Genomic DNA, 7,180 nt, shown 5'->3' on the forward strand with positions numbered 1-7,180 from the left:
TTCCAGCGCTCCTGACTAGGGATGAGCGAACTCGAACTGTATAGTTCGGGTTCGTACCGAATTTTGGGGTGTCCGTGACACGGACCCGAACCCGGACATTTTCGTAAAAGTCCGGGTTCGGGTTCGGTGTTCGTCGCTTTCTTCGCGCTTTTGTGACGCTTTCTTGGCGCTTTTTGAAAGGCTGCAAAGCAGCCAATCAACAAGCGTCATACTACTTGCCCCAAGAGGCCATCACAGCCATGCCTACTATTGGCATGGCTGTGATTGGCCAGAGCACCATGTGACCCAGCCTCTATTTAAGCTGGAGTCACATAGCGCCGCCCGTCACTCTGCTCTGATTAGCGTAGGGAGAGGTTGCGGCTGCGACAGTAGGGCGAGATTAGGCAGATTAACTCCTCCAAAGGACTTGATTAACTGATCGATCTGCAGCTGTGGATCATTGAGCTGCTGATCCTCAATTGCTCACTGTTTTTAGGCTGCCCAGACCGTTTGTCAGTCACATTTTTCTGGGGTGATCGGCGGCCATTTTGTGTCTTGTGGTGCGCCAGCACAAGCTGCGACCAAGTGCATTTAACCCTCAATGGTGTGGTTGTTTTTTGGCTAAAGCCTACATCAGGGTGAAGCTGTCACACCAAGTGCATTTAACCAGCAATAGTCTGTTCATTTTTTGGCCATATACAAAATCAGGGGCAAGCTGCGCCTGTCACCAAGTGCATTTAACCCTCAATGGTGTGGTTGTTTTTTGGCTAAAGCCTACATCAGGGTGAAGCTGTCACACCAAGTGCATTTAACCAGCAATAGTCTGTTCATTTTTTGGCCATATACTAAATCAGGGGCAAGCTGCGCCTGTCACCAAGTGCATTTAACCCTCAATGGTGTGGTTGTTTTTTGGCTAAAGCCTACATCAGGGTGAAGCTGTCACACCAAGTGCATTTAACCAGCAATAGTCTGTTTATTTTTTGGCCATATCCCAGTCTAATTCTGGCACTAAACCCATACCTGTCACCCAGCGCCTAAATACTAGGCCTCAAATTTATATCCAGCTAAATCTGTCCCTAGTGCTGTAGCTGGGCGAGTTATTTAGTGTCCGTTCAAGCACATTTCTTGTTCTGGGTTGAAATACAATTCCCAATTTAGCAATTTCATAATTTAGTGGTTTCTGCTATATCAGAGCTATTTGAAATCTATCCCTAAAAGGGTATATAATATTCAAGGTGCACATTGGGTCATTCAGAATAACTTCACACACACCCGCTACTGTGTATTTCCAAGTCTAATTCTGGCACTAAACCCATACCTGTCACCCAGCGCCTAAATACTAGGCCTCAAATTTATATCCCGCTAAATCTGTCCTTAGTGCTGTAGCTGGGCGAGTTATTTAGTGTCCGTTCAAGCACATTTCTTGTTCTGGGTTGAAATACAATTCCCAATTTAGCAATTTCATAATTTAGTGGTTTCTGCTATATCAGAGCTATTTGAAATCTATCCCTAAAAGGGTATATAATATTCAAGGTGCACATTGGGTCATTCAGAATAACTTCACACACACCCGCTACTGTGTATTTCCAAGTCTAATTCTGGCACTAAACCCATACCTGTCACCCAGCGCCTAAATACTAGGCCTCAAATTTATATCCCGCTAAATCTGTCCCTAGTGCTGTAGCTGGGCGAGTTATTTAGTGTCCGTTCAAGCACATTTCTTGTTCTGGGTTGAAATACAATTCCCAATTTAGCAATTTCATAATTTAGTGGTTTCTGCTATATCAGAGCTATTTGAAATCTATCCCTAAAAGGGTATATAATATTCAAGGTGCACATTGGGTCATTCAGAATAACTTCACACACACCCGCTACTGTGTATTTCCAAGTCTAATTCTGGCACTAAACCCATACCTGTCACCCAGCGCCTAAATACTAGGCCTCAAATTTATATCCCGCTAAATCTGTCCTTAGTGCTGTAGCTGGGCGAGTTATTTAGTGTCCGTTCAAGCACATTTCTTGTTCTGGGTTGAAATACAATTCCCAATTTAGCAATTTCATAATTTAGTGGTTTCTGCTATATCAGAGCTATTTGAAATCTATCCCTAAAAGGGTATATAATATTCAAGGTGCACATTGGGTCATTCAGAATAACTTCACACACACCCGCTACTGTGTATTTCCAAGTCTAATTCTGGCACTAAACCCATACCTGTCACCCAGCGCCTAAATACTAGGCCTCAAATTTATATCCCGCTAAATCTGTCCCTAGTGCTGTAGCTGGGCGAGTTATTTAGTGTCCGTTCAAGCACATTTCTTGTTCTGGGTTGAAATACAATTCCCAATTTAGCAATTTCATAATTTAGTGGTTTCTGCTATATCAGAGCTATTTGAAATCTATCCCTAAAAGGGTATATAATATTCAAGGTGCACATTGGGTCATTCAGAATAACTTCACACACACCCGCTACTGTGTATTTCCAAGTCTAATTCTGGCACTAAACCCATACCTGTCACCCAGCGCCTAAATACTAGGCCTCAAATTTATATCCAGCTAAATCTGTCCCTAGTGCTGTAGCTGGGCGAGTTATTTAGTGTCCGTTCAAGCACATTTCTTGTTCTGGGTTGAAATACAATTCCCAATTTAGCAATTTCATAATTTAGTGGTTTCTGCTATATTAGAGCTATTTGAAATCTATCCCTAAAAGGGTATATAATATTCAAGGTGCACATTGGGTCATTCAGAATAACTTCACACACACCCGCTACTGTGTATTTCCAAGTCTAATTCTGGCACTAAACCCATACCTGTCACCCAGCGCCTAAATACTAGGCCTCAAATTTATATCCCGCTAAATCTGTCCCTAGTGCTGTAGCTGGGCGAGTTATTTAGTGTCCGTTCAAGCACATTTCTTGTTCTGGGTTGAAATACAATTCCCAATTTAGCAATTTCATAATTTAGTGGTTTCTGCTATATCAGAGCTATTTGAAATCTATCCCTAAAAGGGTATATAATATTCAAGGTGCACATTGGGTCATTCAGAATAACTTCACACACACCCGCTACTGTGTATTTCCAAGTCTAATTCTGGCACTAAACCCATACCTGTCACCCAGCGCCTAAATACTAGGCCTCAAATTTATATCCCGCTAAATCTCTCGTTACCGCTGTCCTGTTGTGGCTGGGAAAGTTATTTAGTGTCCGTCAAAGCACATTTTTTGTTCTGGGTTGAAATACAATTCCCAATTTAGCAATTTCATAATTTAGTCGTTTCTGCTATATCAGAGCTATTTGAAATCTATCCCTAAAAGGGTAGATCATATTGAAGGTGCACATAGGGTCATTCAGAATAACTTCACACACACGCTTCTGTGCATTTCCAAGTCTAATTCTGTCACTAAATCCATACCGGTCACCCAGCGCCTAAATACTAGGCCTCAAATTTATATCCCGCTGAATTTGAATACAATACATTGGGCCAAATAATATATTTGTTGTTGTGGTGAACCATAACAATGAGAAAAACATCTAGTAAGGGACGCGGACGTGGACATGGTCGTGGTGGTGTTAGTGGACCCTCTGGTGCTGGGAGAGGACGTGGCCGTTCTGCCACATCCACACGTCCTAGTGTACCAACTACCTCAGGTCCCAGTAGCCGCCAGAATTTACAGCGATATATGGTGGGGCCCAATGCCGTTCTAAGGATGGTAAGGCCTGAGCAGGTACAGGCATTAGTCAATTGGGTGGCCGACAGTGGATCCAGCACGTTCACATTATCTCCCACCCAGTCTTCTGCAGAAAGCGCACAGATGGCGCCTGAAAACCAACCCCATCAGTCTGTCACATCACCCCCATGCATACCAGGGAAACTGTCTCAGCCTCAAGTTATGCAGCAGTCTCTTATGCTGTTTGAAGACTCCGCTGGCAGGGTTTCCCAAGGGCATCCACCTAGCCCTTCCCCAGCGGTGAAAGACATAGAATGCACTGACGCACAACCACTTATGTTTCCTGATGATGAGGACATGGGAATACCACCTCAGCATGTCTCTGATGATGACGAAACACAGGTGCCAACTGCTGCGTCTTTCTGCAGTGTGCAGACTGAACAGGAGGTCAGGGATCAAGACTGGGTGGAAGACGATGCAGGGGACGATGAGGTCCTAGACCCCACATGGAATGAAGGTCGTGCCACTGACTTTCACAGTTCGGAGGAAGAGGCAGTGGTGAGACCGAGCCAACAGCGTAGCAAAAGAGGGAGCAGTGGGCAAAAGCAGAACACCCGCCGCCAAGAGACTCCGCCTGCTACTGACCGCCGCCATCTGGGACCGAGCACCCCAAAGGCAGCTTCAAGGAGTTCCCTGGCATGGCACTTCTTCAAACAATGTGCTGACGACAAGACCCGAGTGGTTTGCACGCTGTGCCATCAGAGCCTGAAGCGAGGCATTAACGTTCTGAACCTGAGCACAACCTGCATGACCAGGCACCTGCATGCAAAGCATGAACTGCAGTGGAGTAAACACCTTAAAACCAAGGAAGTCACTCAGGCTCCCCCTGCTACCTCTTCTGCTGCTGCCGCCTCGGCCTATTCTGCTGCTGCCGCCTCGGCCTCTTCCTCCGCCTCTGGAGGAACGTTGGCACCTGCCGCCCAGCAAACAGGGGATGTACCACCAACACCACCACCACCACCTCCGTCACCAAGCGTCTCAACCATGTCACACGCCAGCGTTCAGCTCTCCATCTCACAAACATTTGATAGAAAGCGTAAATTCCCACCTAGCCACCCTCGATCCCTGGCCCTGAATGCCAGCATTTCTAAACTACTGGCCTATGAAATGCTGTCATTTAGGCTGGTGGACACAGACAGCTTCAAACAGCTCATGTCGCTTGCTGTCCCACAGTATGTTGTTCCCAGCCGGCACTACTTCTCCAAGAGAGCCGTGCCTTCCCTGCACAACCAAGTATCCGATAAAATCAAGTGTGCACTGCGCAACGCCATCTGTGGCAAGGTCCACCTAACCACAGATACGTGGACCAGTAAGCACGGCCAGGGACGCTATATCTCCCTAACTGCACACTGGGTAAATGTAGTGGCAGCTGGGCCCCAGGCGGAGAGCTGTTTGGCGCACGTCCTTCCGCCGCCAAGGATCGCAGGGCAACATTCTTTGCCTCCTGTTGCCACCTCCTCCTTCTCGGCTTCCTCCTCCTCTTCTTCCACCTGCTCATCCAGTCAGCCACACACCTTCACCACCAACTTCAGCACAGCCCGGGGTAAACGTCAGCAGGCCATTCTGAAACTCATATGTTTGGGGGACAGGCCCCACACCGCACAGGAGTTGTGGCGGGGTATAGAACAACAGACCGACGAGTGGTTGCTGCCGGTGAGCCTCAAGCCCGGCCTGGTGGTGTGTGATAATGGGCGAAATCTCGTTGCAGCTCTGGGACTAGCCAATTTGACGCACATCCCTTGCTTGGCGCATGTGCTGAATTTGGTGGTGCAGAAGTTCATTCACAACTACCCCGACATGTCAGAGCTGCTGCATAAAGTGCGGGCCGTCTGTTCGCGCTTCCGGCGTTCACATCCTGCTGCTGCTCGCCTGTCTGCGCTACAGCGTAACTTCGGCCTTCCCGCTCACCGCCTCATATGCGACGTGCCCACCAGGTGGAACTCCACCTTGCACATGCTGGACAGACTGTGCGAGCAGCAGCAGGCCATAGTGGAGTTTCAGCTGCAGCACGCACGGGTCAGTCGCACTACAGAACAGCACCACTTCACCACCAATGACTGGGCCTCCATGCGAGACCTGTGTGCCCTGTTGCGCTGTTTCGAGTACTCCACCAACATGGCCAGTGGCGATGACACCGTTATCAGCGTTACAATACCACTTCTATGTCTCCTTGAGAAAACACTTAGGGTGATGATGGAAGAGGAGGTGGCCCAGGAGGAGGAGGAGGAGGAGGAGGAAGAGGGGTCATTTTTAGCACTTTCAGGCCAGTCTCTTCGAAGTGACTCAGAGGGAGGTTTTTGGCAACAGCAGAGGCCAGGTACAAATGTGGCCAGCCAGGGCCCACTACTGGAGGACGAGGAGGACGAGGATGAGGAGGAGGTGGAGGAGGATGAGGATGAAGCATGGTCACAGCGGGGTGGCACCCAACGCAGCTCGGGTCCATCACTGGTGCGTGGCTGGGGGGAAAGGCAGGACGATGACGATACGCCTCCCACAGAGGACAGCTTGTCCTTACCCCTGGGCAGCCTGGCACACATGAGCGACTACATGCTGCAGTGCCTGCGCAACGACAGCAGAGTTGCCCACATTTTAACCTGTGCGGACTACTGGGTTGCCACCCTGCTGGATCCACGCTACAAAGACAATGTGCCCACCTTACTTCCTGCACTGGAGCGTGATAGGAAGATGCGCGAGTACAAGCGCACGTTGGTAGACGCGCTACTGAGAGCATTCCCAAATGTCACAGGGGAACAAGTGGAAGCCCAAGGCCAAGGCAGAGGAGGAGCAAGAGGTCGCCAAGGCAGCTGTGTCACGGCCAGCTCCTCTGAGGGCAGGGTTAGCATGGCAGAGATGTGGAAAACTTTTGTCAACACGCCACAGCTAACTGCACCACCACCTGATACGCAACGTGTTAGCAGGAGGCAACATTTCACTAACATGGTGGAACAGTACGTGTGCACACCCCTCCACGTACTGACTGATGGTTCGGCCCCATTCAACTTCTGGGTCTCTAAATTGTCCACGTGGCCAGAGCTAGCCTTTTATGCCTTGGAGGTGCTGGCCTGCCCGGCAGCCAGCGTTTTGTCTGAACGTGTATTCAGCACGGCAGGGGGCGTCATTACAGACAAACGCAGCCGCCTGTCTACAGCCAATGTGGACAAGCTGACGTTCATAAAAATGAACCAGGCATGGATCCCACAGGACCTGTCCGTCCCTTGTCCAGATTAGACATTAACTACCTCCCCATAACCATATATTATTGGACTCCAGGGCACTTCCTCATTCAATCCTATTTTTATTTTCATTTTACCATTATATTGCGAGGCTACCCAAAGTTGAATGAACCTCTCCTCTGCCTGTGTGCTAGGCCTAAATATATGCCAATGGACTGTTGCAGTGGTGGCTGACGTGAAGCCTCATTCTCTGCTATGACATGCAGACTGATTCTCTGCTGACATGAAGACAGATTCTCTGT

This window comes from Bufo gargarizans, chromosome 7, assembly GCF_014858855.1.
Source record: "Bufo gargarizans isolate SCDJY-AF-19 chromosome 7, ASM1485885v1, whole genome shotgun sequence".
NCBI classification, from domain to species: domain Eukaryota; kingdom Metazoa; phylum Chordata; class Amphibia; order Anura; family Bufonidae; genus Bufo; species Bufo gargarizans.